This window comes from Macaca nemestrina, chromosome 7, assembly GCF_043159975.1.
Source record: "Macaca nemestrina isolate mMacNem1 chromosome 7, mMacNem.hap1, whole genome shotgun sequence".
NCBI classification, from domain to species: Eukaryota; Metazoa; Chordata; class Mammalia; order Primates; family Cercopithecidae; genus Macaca; species Macaca nemestrina.
In genome coordinates this window covers 99,903,014-99,918,673 of record NC_092131.1, presented here as the reverse complement: position 1 = coordinate 99,918,673, position 15,660 = coordinate 99,903,014, and the positions used below count along the sequence as shown (strand labels likewise).

Here is a 15,660-nt window from a genome sequence, read left to right as displayed (position 1 = left end):
CTTGAACCCAGAACAGAAGGAAAATTTAATCTATTTGCCCTTTTGACAGACAGTTGCATCCCACTCTTGAGCCCTAAAGAGCTTGTGATCCATTGACCCTGTTTCTCCCAGTCTCTTCTTGCATAGGGCTTAATAAAAGACTGAAATTAGCCCTTTGAATGTGTTTCTCTTTGATGTGTTAATAAACCACTGTCGCAATACTGCTGTTGTTAATGTGCTTGCATATTTTGGGTTTGGCCAAATGAATCACAAAAAAATATTATCTCAGGTGAAAAGGAGAAGAGAGGCAGTGAGCGGAGCTGTCAGCCTTGCTGAAAGCAGTGCCTGGCCCAGGGGAGGATATGTAGGAGGAAAAACCAAAGTGTGATTAGGGAAATGTGGGGGTGCCTCTGTGTTCTTTCTTGATTCAAGTGTTCTGTATGTTTATTTAGTTTGCCTTCTGGCTATGTGAATCTTTGATGAGAATGTGAGCTAAGAATCTTGAAAGAAAATACATTTTCTAATAATATCATTCACATAATAATTGTGACAATCATTTATTTAACTCTATGAGCTGGACATTGTATGAAGTGTTCTGTTTATATAATCTCATTATACATAAAATTCTATGTGTTTGGTACAATTATTCCCATTGTAAATGATAGAATACTGAGACTAACAATAAAGAGTCTCAAGATTAAGTGACTTCTGCAAAGTCAGACCACTAGTAAAATGTACATATAGAAATTTAAATCCAGTATTGCTTGATTCAAGAACCTTTGCGATCTTAAATATTACACTATACAACCTAGATATGACCTGCAATGAGTTGATATAAATTAAGATACCACTTACATGTAAGTACAGGACAATGTCTAGATAGAGAGCCAGAGATAGTCTTTGTTTTTCAGGACAAAGGGGCCTGTTTGGTCCAGTAGCAAGAATAGACACAGCTGTGTCAGCTAAACCTGGGTTCACCGCTTACTGGATCTGGACTCTTGGCTAAGGGATATGCTAGATGATTTGCCTTTGTCCCTCTAGATCTACTCTCTGCCCTTCTATTCCTTGCTCTATGCCCAGGATGCTGAGTGGTAACTGACTGTGTCAGAAGGTTCCCTTCCCCTCGGGCTTCCAGTTGGTTGGGCCAATGGGTCGATGTACATCAGAGGTGGAAAGGAGAGTGACGTCAATATATTTTTTCCCTGTTTCTCTTTCTGCATAGTCACTGAGCAGGACTCCCAAAGGCCACCACTGCTGTCCAGCACCCCTCTCAATGCAGCTACTCCCAGTGGGTTGTGGAACCACTCTCTCCTGTGTCTTCAAGTATAGAGGTGGAAACAGCTGTCTGCTGTTGCTTGCACCAAGGTACTGTATCATGCTTTGTTGAGTTCTCCAGCTTTGCCCCCTCCTTTGTAGTGAATCCTTTTTTTACATTTTTCTTAATTTCCAAGTTTGCATGTCCCTTCTGTTTCTTGCCTTGAATTTGATTGATAGCTATCACATAGGCTCAGTTTTCTCATGCATAACATCAAAATAATAATGCCCTCATTGTATATAGTATGAGGATACATGAGATAATGAATGAATATGGCATGTTGCAACATTTAATGAATGGTAAATAGGATGATGATCATGGTGACTCCCCCTGGTTAAAACTCCTCTAGGATAGAAAGTCAACTCATTCTGGAATGTGGATCATAAAATGGTGGCCGACAAACCACATATGTGCTTTGTAGGCTAACACACTCTTCAAAGTATCAACAAGTGTCATATAAAATCCAGATCCCAGCTGGGTGCGGTGGCTTAAGCCCGTAATCCCAGCGCTTTGGGAGGCCGAGGCAGACAGATCACCTGAGGTCAGTTCAAGACCAGCCTGACCAGTGTGATGAAACCCCCATCTCTATTAAAAATACAAATATTAGCCAGGCCTGGTGGCATGCTAATGATACTTGGGAGGCTTGGGAGGCTGAGGCAGGAGAATCACTTGAATTCGAGAGGCAGAGGTTGCAGTGAGCCGAGATTGTGCCATTGCACTCCAGCCCGGGCAACATCAGTGAAACTCTGTCTCAAAAAAAAAAAAAAAAAAAAATTCAGATCCCAACTTCTCTTGCAATATTTCAAGCTCTGTCAACACTGGGCCTGCAAGATCACTTGACAACTCATGGCTGGAGCTGAATCCAGGTGGCCTCTTTTAGACAGACAAGGATTCTCTAGTTTTCCACAGTCCCCACTGGTCCCTATTATACATCAGCTACCATCACACATTTATAATAATACCTGCCTGATCCTTAAGCACTACAAGTTTTTAACTCGTGTTTTAAGGTATGAACTTCTAGAGGGCAGGTAGCATAATGTATTATCTGTGCAAGACTAACTCAGTAATATATTTTAGTTGAATAAACAACTTTGCTTTCACTCCTTGGTCCCCAGACATTCCTACTGCTGCTACCTCCCACTCCTACTTTAACCATCTGCTACTCTAACAATCGCAGAGTCCATTTGTCTGGGTGAGTAAGGGTGGAGAAAGTGAACAGAGGGTCTTGGCAGAGGGAAGGAGATTGGGTCAGCAGTAAAGTGAGGCTGAGCATATAGGCTACTGGTGAAAGTGACGGGACATGGGAATACCATCCCAGCTGTGGAGAAATCATTTGTTTATTTGTTTCCTGTTTTCCATTATGTCTCCCTAATTGGATTAATAAGATGTGCCTGATTCCCTTGTTCCTGTTACTAAATATTCATATCTGAATGCTCTCCAGGTTTGAGTAGTTAAGGCTCTTAAAGCTGTAAGCACAGTCCTTCGGCTCTGCTGCCTAGAGTCAGTTACCTTAGACAGCACCAGCCTCAGTCGGAGCCTCTGACAGCCCTGGCAGCATCCAAAGGCCCAGTTCCTGACCTGCTAGCTAAGGAGAGGTAATGACCCAGCAGCTGCAGACTACACTCTCCCTTCTGCTCTGCTTTAAAAAAAAATACAAACAACAACAACAAAATTCAGGCCTGGCATACTATTATTCCCCTTTTAATAAAGGTCTGGAAATGTCAGCCTTAGTGATTATGCCAGCAGGTGCCTAGACTTCAAAGTGGGCACCTGTCACCAGAGAGATAATTGACTTTATTCAACCAATTGTCTCCCCATTGTAATCAAGCCATTTCATTCAAATGGATTTTTCAAGCTGTTCTTTTGAGTGGGTGAGGGAGGCAGCGGTGCTGGTGGGTCTGGATCACAGTTGCCCTGGAGAGGGTGAGAAGCAGGGGCAGCAAGCAGAGCTGTCAGCCTTGCTGAAAGCGGTGGCTGGCCCGGGGGAGGATTTGTAGGTGGAAATCCAGCGGGTGATTAGGAAAGGTGGGGGTGCATCTGTGGGCTCTTCATTCAAGTGTTCTGCATGTTTATTTAGTTTGCCTTCTGGCTGCAGATAGAAGGGCAGACACTCCCCAGTCTCCACATGGTTTTCAGTGGCAGGTGCCTTGTGGGGACAGGGGACAGGGTAGACTTCTGTGCCCAAAGCATCTCTGTTCCAGCTCTGGAAATCACAGTTCAATGTAAACTTCAAACAAATGAACAGAGAGTGTGGTCCAGGATGGTGTAAGGGGCTCTGCTCTCCGAAAAGGGGTGAAATCCTTTTAGTCATAGTGTCTCTCCGGATTTGATAGATCTGGTCATCTGTGGTGCCGAAGGCTGAGGACTCGAACCAAAGAGCCAACGAAGGAATTCAGTGGCCCTCGAATTCCTTCCAGTGTAGGCAAAACAAGCTCTGGACTCTGGTGGGCTCTGGGAGGGTGGGCATGTTGAGTTTCAGCTGTGTTTACTTACTGTGCTAAGGACACAGGAGCTACCACAAGGTTTCTTTTAGATTTTACAGCATAAAGTGGGGGTGAGCGTTGTTCATGTGAGACTAAGTCCTGTTCACAAATGAGAAATCTTTTCTTATGTGGACATACCTGTGTACAGTTCAGCTCAGCCACTTGTTTACTGTTTGACTTTGAGCAGGTTACCTAGGCTCTCAGCCTCAATTTTCTCAATGAAAAAAAATGGGGCAATAACGTTGTAAAATGAAATGAAATAAAATGAAACCACATGGCTCCATGATTCAAATGCCTGATGCCTTTTTAGGTACTAATGGAATGAAGCTCTCTTCTCCCTAAAGGAATAGGGTGGGACAGACCCCAAATCCTAACTGTTCTGCTGGTTCCCGCACTGGTTTTGGGTCTTACATGCACTAAGACACAAGGTCCTGAGCACTGTGAGGATCAGCACTCACCCCTTGAGTATCTCCATGCCCTCTGCACGAGGGAATGTGACATTAAATTGCAAGTTTTCCGTGATATCACCAACATAAGGAATCTCTCCCAAGACTAATACAACAGTCTTTTCCTGTACCTCTCTTCTGGAACTTACCACTTTCTGCCGTCTGTAATTGTCATTTATATACTAAATGTCTTATTCCCACAGTGTTTGATTCCCCTGAGAAGACCATCCTTGGTGTGAAACATCAATATAATGTTTTATACAGTGCAATAAATATGTGCATACACCTATATGTTTATGTATAATTGTATGTATATGTGTATGTTTGCACAGATGAATTTAAAAATCTACGCTCTATCATTTATTAATATTATTAAGTCCCTATGCATTAAATATGAGTATCAACAAATAAATATATTGCTAAGCCTGGACCTTTTATAGTATTTAAATATGCTTGGAGAGCCAACTAAGTCATCCATTACCATCAGGAATGATTGACTTTTAGAGAAGAAAAATGTTAATAAAATAACAATTGGTGCTGACCAAGCCATAGAGAAGAGGACCTCAATTAATTCATTCATTTTTCACTATTGAGGCACTAGCCCTTGTTGGGTGAAGTGCAAGGAGTGAAAGGAGAATCTTTTATGCAAGAGAAGAAAATGGCATCAAAAGAAGCTGGTATTAGGACTTAAGTTAATAACCTTCTACAGATGGGTCCAACTGTGGGAAGAAGGAAAGACAGAGCAAAGACAGGACATGTCAGGATGATTTCCATCCACTTAACCACCAAAGTGAGGGTGTCCAGGAACAGAAACAGAATGGGGCCAACCCCAGTCAAAGATCTCAACCCATTAAAGGGCACGTCGGAGTCAAAGTCTCTACCACAGGGGCTCTGCACCGGCCCCTCCTGACTGCTGCAACCATGGATCCTCACCCTATGGAAATGACATCACCCTGTGGAATGGCATGTGAGGAAAGTCACAAGCAAAGGACACAAGCAGCTAAGGGAGTTGCACCCCATGTGGCCTAGTTAATGACATCATGTGGGAAGGTCTGAGAGGAGTTTGATAAACATTTAAACAGCAGCAAAGAATGATGTCATGAAGGGGATGAAAGTGGCACGGTAGGTGGAATGCTGATGTTCACTATAAAATGCTGTTTTTGTTGGTAAAAAGAAAAATGGTGAAACATTGACAATTTTACAGGGTTTAGCCTAAAATGTATAAAGGTGAACTTGAGCCTCAACTCCAAAGAGTTTCTAGGGGCTGAATTCCGGGTCATATGAATTGTCAAAGAGCAAGTGCTGTAGAAGTTTTAGCCATTTCTTAGTATTATTATTAAAGTCTTGTTTTTGTCACTGACTCTGGTGAGGGTATTGGAAATAACTATAAATTTGATTTAAGAGATCCCAGAAACCAGAGGCCTTGGAAAGTGGCAGATACCAGGGTTGTCTTGTGGCCTGTGCAGTCACACAGGGCTCTACTCTCAGAAGGGCCCCTGTTGGGGAATTAATGGACTGTGGGTGCCATCTTGAAATCCGTAACAATTTTATCATTGAATTTGTGTTTTGTAAGTGCAATCCAATGGGACAAAGGAGCACGCACCAGAGGCATGGTGGCCAAGTTCAGGAGCAGTCCTACCTCCAGCCTCCTCCTGAAATGAGCCATTCTCTTCCCATGGACTGCATCTTCCCTGAGGATAGGCTCAGGGAGGGATGGGCTCTGGTAGGTGTGCTCTGAGACCTATGGTGAGGCTTGAGGCCCCTGCGATGGTGAGCGCTCACCCCTCAAGTTTCTCTGTTTTCAAGGAGGTGCAAAATTAAATAGCAAATAAAAAATAGTATGAGAGGTTGAGAGAAAGATGAAAGAAAAAAGGAAACAAGCTTTACCCCTGCTTTTTGGACAAGAGACCTCCCATTTTCATTTTGCACTGGGCCCTGCAAATTATGGAGACAACTCTGGGGGTCAGCCTTTGGGTACCATGTCCAAAGGCTAAGAGCAGTTACTCACCAACTCCAGATAGTGAGCTCATGGACAGCAAAAAGTGGAGTGTGGAAGTCATAATCTGCTCTCAGTTTTTGCCTTTCATGTTTATTATATTTGAAGTAGCAAATAACTAATCTTTTTCAGGGACTGGCTAGTGCTCCACAGAAATAGGAAAACCTGGAAACCACTTGGTGAAATATGACTGAACATTTAGACTTGCAATTATACCCTTAGTAATCCTCTAGTCTTGCCCTAGTTTATGAATCTGCTAACTCAAGTAGTGGGAGAGGCTTCTAGAGGTAGATTTTCTTGTGGTTTTTTTTTGTTTTTTTTTTTTTACATTGAGTATCAACCATTATAACACAATATTGTGCTGTGTATTAGATTACAACCTTCTTTTAACTTGCTTATCTTCCCCGCAAGCCTTCCATGTGACAGGAAAGAATAACTGATCCTGTCTGTATCGCAGATACACACACACACATACACACGCACACACATTATGGCACATACAGCATATATTATTTTGTTTATAGTTTAATATGGGTAAGTAACAGTTGAAGTGCTCTAATCAGGAATATGCACTGCAGGGGGAGTTAGTATTTTACTGAATTTAATGAGAAGCCAACGTTTTAGCGGAAGCTACTACAAGCCTGAAACTATCTTTAGAACATTTCTGATTAGCATGAAAGACATAAAAGATAGTTTTTTATTGGTAAAATGAGTGGTTTCGTAGACTGACTAGAAATAATTATGCAGAAACAACCTCCCTTCCATAATGGGCCACAAGAATCTAAGGTGCTCATCAGTCTGTACCTGTTAGAGTGGTGCCATAGGCCAAAGGACTCCATTATATTCTGTATCCAGTTCCACTTAGGAAAGAATTTCTCATTCTTTTTAGATCACAGTAATAAGTATATCTTACATCATGACCGACTCAGTACACATATATACACACACCCACACTGAAAGGAAAATTTTCCAAAGAATGTGCTTCTTACCTCACTTTATATAATGCTATAGTCTATTCAATTCTACTCTGTTTTGTTGTTATTTTTATTGCTGGTTGCAACCCACTAAATTCGTTTGAGAACACAGTAATGAGATGCAAACCGCAGTTTGAAAAGCGCTGAGTGGGAAGGCTAGCTTGATCTTGCTGCCTGAACATTGTTGTATGTTCTGTGGGTGAGTTCTTACAAGGTGCTGTTTGAAGCGCCTGACATGGCCAAGAATGGAGGATTTATTGAGTTACAGGATTAATGGTATATTAGTCTGTTTTCACACTGCTATTAAGAACTACCTAAGACTGTGTAATTTACAAATAAAAGAGCTTTAATTGACTCACAGTTCTGCAGGCTTAACAGGAAGCATGACTGGGAGGCCTCAGGAAACTTACAATCATGGTGGAAGGTGAAAGGAAAGAAAGCACCTCTTACCATGGCAGAACAGCAGAGAGAGAAAGCGAAGGGGTAAGTTCCACACATGTTTAAACCATCAGATCTTGTGAGAATTCACTCGCTATCATGAGAACAGCAAGGGGGAAATCTGCCCCCATGATCCAGTCACCTCGCAACAGGCCTCTCCTCCAATTCCACATGAGATTTGGGCAGGGCCATGAATCCAAACCGTATCAAATGGGCCACATGTTCTTTGCTAGGGTGGTAATGAATGTTCATGTGTGTGCCAGAATTTGGTTTGTTTGGGACTTGCTTCCATTGTAACTACTACCAGGTAGTGAAGAGTCAGGAGAGAAAACCTAAAGCCCTTACCTGAGCCCAACCACTGGATGTTACCAATAACTGCAAAAAGAATGTAATAATTATGACTAACCACACTGGTTTAGGTGAATTTGCAAGCAATGCATTTTCTTTTTCTTTTTCTTTTTTTTTTTTTTTTTTTGAGACGGAGGCTTGCTCTGTTACCCATGCCAGAGTGCAGTGGCACGATCTCAGCTCACTGCAACCTCCGCTCCCCGGGTTCATGCAATTCTCCTGCCTCAGCCTCCAGAGTAGCTAGGACTACAGGTGTGCACCACCACACCCAGCTAATTTTTGTATTTTTAGTAGAGACGGGGTTTCACCATGTTGGCCAGGATGGTCTTGATCTCTTGACCTCGTGATTCACCCACCTCGGCCTTCCAAAGTGCTGGGATTATAGGTATGAGCCACTGCGCCTGGCTGACAATGCATTTTCAAATGAAATACCGTTAGGCATTTTAGTGGGTTGAATGATCACAACCCAAAAAACAGGTATATTTTTTTAATGTGATCTTATTTGGTAAAAGGAATTTTGTAGATAGAATTAAGGATCATCAGATGAGATTACCTGAATTTCCAGGTGTAGGCAGGGGAGCCTAAATGTAATCCTGTGTCCTTATAAGAGAAAGACAGAGGAAAATTTGAGAAGGAAGAGAAAGGCATGTGAAGATGGAGACAGAGACTGGAGTCACACAGCCACAAGCCAAAGAACACCTGAAGCTCCCAGAAGTTGGGAGAGGCATTAATTCTCCCCTGAAGACTTCAGAAGGAACATGGGCCTACTGACACCTTGATTTCAGACTTCTGGCCTCCAGAACTGTGAGAGAATAAATGCCTATGATTTTAAGCCACCAAGTTTGTGGTCATTCGTTATAGCAGCCCTAGGAAACTACTATAGGCGTTAAGTGAACAAAGACCACAGAATGCTCTTTGATAACCCTGCCAGTCATGCAGTCCCAACCAGTATGATCTCATCCCAAACAAAGGGCCAAAGATCTATTACGTATTTTGTTTTGCTAGCTTCTTCAGAGTTGGCTTTCAGGAAAGAACTACATCTTGTTTGATTGAAAATATTTTGAAACATCATTCACCATCTCTGATGGTATTTATGGCTCAACATTCTTTATAGCAAGAGGATGAATACTAAATTAGAAGCTTATTTCAAAATTGTGGTGGGCCTGCCTACCACACACAGACAGGGAGAACTAACTTGAAGAAAGAATAAACAGAGGGAGATAGCCAAGGGATCCGTTCTGAGAGATTTTATTTCCTTAAGCAAAGGTGGCCCTGGTTTGGACATTGCAGGAAGATTGAAATGCCATCCTTGTGCCAATAAGAAAAAAGAGGCAGCCCATATACATCGGGGTTTTGGGTTTGAGGTATGGTCCTATGATAAGACAGGTAATATCCTATTATAAATAGCATAAAAGGGAAAAAGAGAGGAAAGGAGAAAACCACAACATCAAAACTTCACATTTACTTTAGGAAGTCGAAGTAAATCCAAAGATCAGAGAACCTGGCATAGATCTTGTTAACATTTTGAAATCAGTTTGTCTCCAATAATAGTCCCAAAATGTAAGTATTTAAAAAAAAAAATTCTTCTGAGGCAATTGCTTCCCTCCCACAAACCACTTAACAGTACAAGCTTCTTGGTTTTAACTTCAAACATAATGTGACAAAAATGTATATTTCAAGGACAAATTATGATGGAAAAATAGATCATTGTATTTATCTTCTACAGTTATGATGAGAGGATTATTTGATCATTTCTACTGAATCATTAAATCAGAAAGATTGCAAAACATTCTGTGAATTATACATGCAAATTGCCTTTGATAACACCAACATCCAGTTGCCTCTAGAATCTAATAAAGAAAATGTTTGGCCGGGCGCGGTGGCTCAAGCCTGTAATCCCAGCACTTTGGGAGGCCGAGGCGGGCGGATCACAAGGTCAGGAGATCGAGACCACAGTGAAACCCCGTCTCTACTAAAAATACAAAAAATTAGCCGGGCGCAGTGGCGGGCGCCTGTAGTCCCAGCTACTCAGGAGGCTGAGGCAGGAGAATGGCGGGAACCCGGGAGGCGGAGCTTGCAGTGAGCCGAGATCGCCCCACTGCACTCCAGCCTGGGCAACAGCGTGAGATTCCGTCTCAAAAAAAAAAAAAAAAAAAAAAAAGAAAATGTTTTTGGTCTGCCCAGAAGCATTTATGTAACAGGGCCAACATGAAACATAAAAGTGACATTTGGAAAGAGTTTCAAATGACACGAAAGCCATTATAATATGACAGTATTATGATGATCTTTTTAATTGCTGTGGACATTGTTAGGTACTTTGTTTATTAGACAATTCCAATTGTCTAATATCTAACATTTTAACATTTCCAAATATTCTCCTAAATTTTTAAAAACTATTTTAACATGCTAATTTAATTTTTGGGTTTAAGATGGATCTGAGCTAACATTATCTCATTTTAGCAAGCTGTGTAGAAAAATAAACTTTTCCCATCGCAATGATTTATATTCCTGGGAATGGACTTAGGCTGGGCTGGCTTGGATCACATGACCATCTCTGGATCAATCACTGAGGCAGCTGGCGAGGTGGATCCTCTAACTGGGAGCCCTCCTCTGGTCCTCATGGTTCAAAGGGAAAGACCCATCTCCAAAGACAAAGGTGGCCATGCTGTTAGCAGAAAGGAGTAAGGGAAGGAGCTATTCAGAAAAACACAGGTGCGTGCACACACATACTCAGACATATACACAAATATATTTAGACAGACTGAAAAGATACTGGAAGAAAGTATAGTGATGTTGTAATCCCAGTGCTTTGGGAGGCCAAGGTAGGCGAATCACGATGTCTGGAGATTGAGACCATCCCGGCTAACACAGTGAAACCCCGCCTCTACTAAAAAATACAAAAAATTAGCTGGGCATGGTGGCATGCGCCTGTAGAACCAGCTATTCAAGAGGCTGAGGAAGGAGAATTGCTTGAACCTGGAAGGCAGATGTTGCAGTGAGCCGAGATTGTGCTGTTGCACTCCAGCCTGGGTGACAGAATGAGACTCTGTCTAAAAATAAAATAAAACAAATAAATAAAATTTGTGATGTATGTGTTAGCCACAGTTCTGGATTATGGAATTACTGGGGATATATAAACACCCGTTGTTTACTGTACTTGACCAGTGTTAAGTACTTTGCCTTTTTATACACAGAAGTGCTAAGGCTTCACTAACACGAGTTTGTTATTGTAAATAAAAGGGGGATTGAAACCTTGGTGGAGGTAGAAGAGTTCCAGGCAGTAAGAGAATTGTGGGTGTTCTGTGATCCTAGAGAAGACTACTGGCAGGTCAGAAACAGATTGCTTTAACGGGGTAAATGAATGGTCACTCAGCTATGGGGAATAGCAGCTCATGGAAAGGGCTACAAGGTGCTGCCAAACCGCTGCCCCTTTCTTGTTTCACCTCCAGTTTATTCTAAGTAGGGGTATGTCTTTTTCTCTTTTGGTCTTGCTATTCTCAGTACTGGATTGCACATCTATTCTGACTCATTCATCCATTCAAGCTCAGTTGAGAAGGTTTTAAACCTCTTCCTCTGACAAAGAATCCTTTATTTAAACATGCCTCCTACCCATGAGAAACAAAGCAGGATTCAGTTACCAACTATTCCAAAAGCTATTGTTTTCTAAGCATTTGTCATGTGCACACATTATTTTATTTCATCTAATAAATTCTGGGTTGCCATTCCAAATTTCAGATGAGGAAATGAAGACATGGAAAAGTTATGTAACTTGTGGAAAATCATACAGCTTGAAATGACCGAACTGGGATTTGAATGGAAGTTGGTTCTAAGCCCATGACCTCGAAAAGGGAGGGCCTAATGCTGCCACATCCTAGCTGTATTGTCTTCAGTAAGTCATCTCCACCTGAGTCATAATTTTCTCGACTGTAAAGTCAGAATATTTATACATCTCACCAGTCTGTTGCACTGGCTTGTGGTGAGTTCTGTAAGACGACACACAGAAAGGAGCTCTGTGCATCATGTATCATGCCTGCACACATGTGATGTTTTGTCCACAGACTGAGCCTCTAGGAGACTGCATACAGAGTTTGGAGGCACATCTAGTGAAACTGGAACACTAGGAGATTCAGCGGGTTGCACAATAGGAGGAAGGTATAAAATGATGATACTAATAGACTGAGTCGCAGGTGTGGGTTGGTAAGATGCTAGGTAGAGTCTGGGCAAGGTCAGGTGACCAACTGTTCTGACCTGGCCCAGGACTTGGGGGTTTCCTGGGATGTAGGAATTTTTGTGCTAAAACTGGGAAAGTCCTGAGCAAGCCAAGATGAATTCACTTGGGGAGTTTTGAGGACTGGGCAGCTCGATAGTGACACCATCCATATTTCATAGGTGCCAGCCCCTTCTTTGGCACTTTTGGAAGAGCAGAGGAAAAGTGTGCATTTCCAGCAATAATGAGAGATCAAGGAATCACACTCAGAGAGAACTGTAGTGATTCTCCCCCAAACTCATAGCACTCTGAAAGTGGACTCCTCAGAAGTTTCCCCAGGTCACAAGCCCGTGGCCATCCATTTGGGACGTAACACCCATTCTCTTCCAGGGAGGAGGGTAGAGCTCTGCTGGGAGTCAGAAGCCAAGAAAGCAGGCATTTTGAAGTTTGCATGCAGCCTTGCATTTGAACACCGTCCCTCTGCTAATTCACACTTGCCCTAAAATGCACCCTTTTCCATAGGGTTCCTCCGCCTTCCTGACTTGTGAGTTCTTGAACTCTCCTGTCTTTCTTTTGTGGTAATGTTCAGACAGGACTAAATACCCGGAGTGGACCTGGTGCAGAAAAAGCTGGGACTCCTACCCCAGCCCACAGTATTCCTGTGTAGAAAATTCTGCAATCTTATTTTGACACTCCCCAGCTCTCCACGTGAGAGCTTTACTCTGCCTGGCATGAAGGGAGAATCAAATCAATGCACGTCAAAGTGATGGCACCTAGTACAATACCTGGCGCATATTAGAGGATCAATGAATTATGGTTTTCTTCCTAAGGTTATAGAGCCAGTCAGTAGCATAAGAGGGCTAATCTTGACCTTCTGTTCCTTAAACCGATTAGCAAAGTTACCTTACAAGGAAGATTATTGAGGAAGTGATTATAGAATGCCTTTAGTTCATGAGCAAAAATAGCACTTAAATAGAGCTTCCATTACACAGTTGATCTACCTTTCTATTTTCCAAATTGGGCTTTCTGTAAAACATCCATTGTATTTCCTTCAAGTTTTCAGTTTCAGTACATTTTAGATGAAGTGGAAACCCTCAGGACACAGTCATCAATATTTCTCAGTAAGAATTCTGGCTCCTCTGTAATTGAATTGCCCTCTCCTGCTAATTTGTGTGCATCCATACAATATCCCTTTCCTCCAATTAAAAACGTCACTCATTGACAATGCTGAAAATTCACAGCCAAGATGGAGAAGTGAAAAGGGACCAGGGGATAGAAGAAATTAAATTGGATGTTTCCTCGGAGTTAAGGTATTTTTTCTTCCTTTATGTCTTGGTAAGTAGTCACTTTTGTGGTGATAGCAGCTGTACGACGGGAGCATATATGATGAGTGACATTTTATATTTGTATGTGTCACTGATGCAATTTGAAAACAATTTTAAGATGCGTGAGCAGTATTTTTTCTCATCAGAAGTTTTTGGTCTAAAGCTATTCTTCTCAAATAAAACTGACTTTCTAACAGCAACTTCGTATACAGGAGAATAACCCTGGGCTTGGTACCGTGTATTCCATTAGTGTAGAATTAGAAAAAATTGAGTCTACTAGAATATGGTTCTGTTACTGCAACCTACACTGTAAGCCCTCAGATCTTCTTATACAATTTCAGAAACTCAAACACTCCAGTCCAAAATAATGAGATGATGGACCACATTCAAAACTTGAGATGGATTATGTGAGGAAGTGGAAACATTTTTCCAAAAAAAAATTTAAACAGTAAAACAGAGTGTGCCTTTGATTTAAATTCTAAATGTTTGAAAATCTACGCAATTGGTTCTTTTCAGCCTCCTTCATACAATACATTGTTTATTTTTCCATCTTGACTCTCTCAGTTATTCTGGTTTCCATTTAATGAAGACAGATTTCGTAATTCTTGTTTCATTAATGTTGGCCTCTGGAGTCTGATTTAACCAGAATAATAACTGTGATCATATGCAGAATTTAATAGGGAAGGGAAATAGCTAATTACATTTGTTATCAAAGGAAGCCAGGAAGTGCCTGGAGAGAAGATACATCCGTAAATCTCAGAGTCACACATCATAGCACAGAGTATGGAACCTGTGAGGAAGAACTAACTGCGTGGCTGATGTCAAGGTTTCATCCCAGCTGGAAAATCTTGCATAGAGAGCACCCAAACTTGTACTTGCCTCGTTCCCTTCTGGGCTTCCAAATTGTTACAGGGCTTTTGAAAAAAATTAGTGACACAAATCCTGCATCCCAAATAGGACAACTATGTAATCACAGAACCAGCTGGAACTCTTAGCAGTTCCCAAGATGTTGACTAAAGCAGAACCAACTCCAGACAGGCATTCTATGGGAAGTACACAATGGCATCTCACACTGGCTCTCCCTCTACTGTGCCCCTGCTCTCCCTCCACCACCCCATTACAGTTTTCTCTCATCTCCTCCATTTGCATTCAAGTGTAGATCCACATACTGGATACCAGGCAACCTTGGACTTCTACACCAATGACTTAATTTCACTAAGAAAAGATGAGGTTGGAGTTTATGAGTTTGGAACAGAACCTACTACTCGTAAGTAGCAGAGCTCCATTTGTTGAATTTTTCTTTCTAACCAGTGTCAATGGTTTTTATTATTTTATTTTATTTTTTTGAAATGGAGTCTCACTCTGTTGTCCAGGCTGGAATGCAGTGGCACAATCTCAGCTCACTGCAATCTCCGCCTCCTGGGTTCAAGCGATTCTTCTGCCTCAGCCTCTGGAATAGCTGGGACTACAGGCACAAACCACCATGCTTGACTAATTTTTTAATTTTTAATAGAGATGGTGTTTCACCATGGTGGCCAGGCTGGTCTCGAACTCCTGACCTCATGATCCGCCCACCTTGGCCTCCCAAAGTGCTAGGATTACAGGCATGAGCCACCTCTCCAGGCCATGTCAATGGTTTTTAAAGTTATTATAATGTTCGACATTAACCAAAACATGTTTTAGTAGTCCAGAATCAGTTAATAGTCATTTCACACCGAAGATGAATTGATGCTAACGGGAGGAGGGGTATGACCTCAGAAGTAGCTACAATATGAGGCTACTGCTGCAGAGAAGAGGCAACAGTTCTGCCCTCTCTCTTGCAGCAGATATGACTCCCTACATCTCTGTCTGTTTCCAGCTGCTTTACACTCCTGCAAAAATAAGCCAGGGGAAGACAGTGGTTGCTACAGCACCTTCAGTAGAATAAATTTTTTAGAAAGATCCAGTTGCACTTTCTTCACTGTTATGACAGCCTTGTGAAATTCACAGCTGTCATATCTTCTAGGACTATGATATTTTTCATTTATTCCATTATTTGTGAGTTTACCAGGTAGTAGAGCCAAGGGGTGGGGTAAAATAATGGAGTGGTGAGTTCTATCCCGAGGCCAAGGTTGTTGGCAATCTCCCTGGACTTCTCTCTGTCCAACAG

General features: G+C 41.9%; 1 long non-coding RNA gene across 3 annotated transcripts in view; it reads left to right on the top strand.

Annotated features, from left to right (window-relative positions):
* Positions 1-15,660, top strand: part of LOC105479334 (uncharacterized) — a 235,602-nt gene that overhangs the window by 189,690 nt on the left and 30,252 nt on the right. For all 3 annotated transcript variants that reach the window (XR_985810.2, XR_985809.2, XR_011626126.1), the window contains one exon: positions 1,202-1,344. This is a non-coding gene — a long non-coding RNA (uncharacterized lncRNA). The remainder of the gene's footprint in view (positions 1-1,201; positions 1,345-15,660) is intronic.